The sequence below is a fragment of the Rhinopithecus bieti genome, unplaced genomic scaffold (assembly GCF_001698545.2).
Source record: "Rhinopithecus bieti isolate Rb0 unplaced genomic scaffold, ASM169854v2 scaffold_12155, whole genome shotgun sequence".
NCBI lineage: Eukaryota > Metazoa > Chordata > Mammalia > Primates > Cercopithecidae > Rhinopithecus > Rhinopithecus bieti.
Genome location: NW_016807423.1, coordinates 3,692,900 through 3,693,320, shown reverse-complemented (window position 1 = coordinate 3,693,320; position 421 = coordinate 3,692,900).

The window sequence follows — 421 nt, the reverse complement described above, 5'->3', positions numbered from 1 at the left end:
AGCGCAGGCTCGGCCGGGGCGGGGCAGGGGCTGGGGCGGGCCGCCGGGTCCTGGCAGGAAGCGCCGCGGCCCGGGTTCCCCACCTCTTCCCTCGCCGCCCGGGCCCGCCCTGGCCGATTACAGCGGCCTGGCCACCTCGGGAGCACGCCGTCTCTTCCCGACGTGCAGCCCCAGGCCCGGCCCTGTCCCCGGGTGACTGCTCCCCGGCAGGACCGCGCATCTGTGTGCGGCAGGCCCAGCTGAGGGCTCGGGGGAGGGTTCGGCCTTGCCCTCAAAGAGCTCCCTCTCCTGCAGGGTGAGCGCAGAGCGGCGGGCGGGAGCACACTGCGTGTGCTGAGGGCGGACTGGTCTTAGCGGGAGGGAAGCCTCACGAACCTGTACACTTGGAGGAGCCCTAAGCGTTAGGATCTGCTGCGAGGGC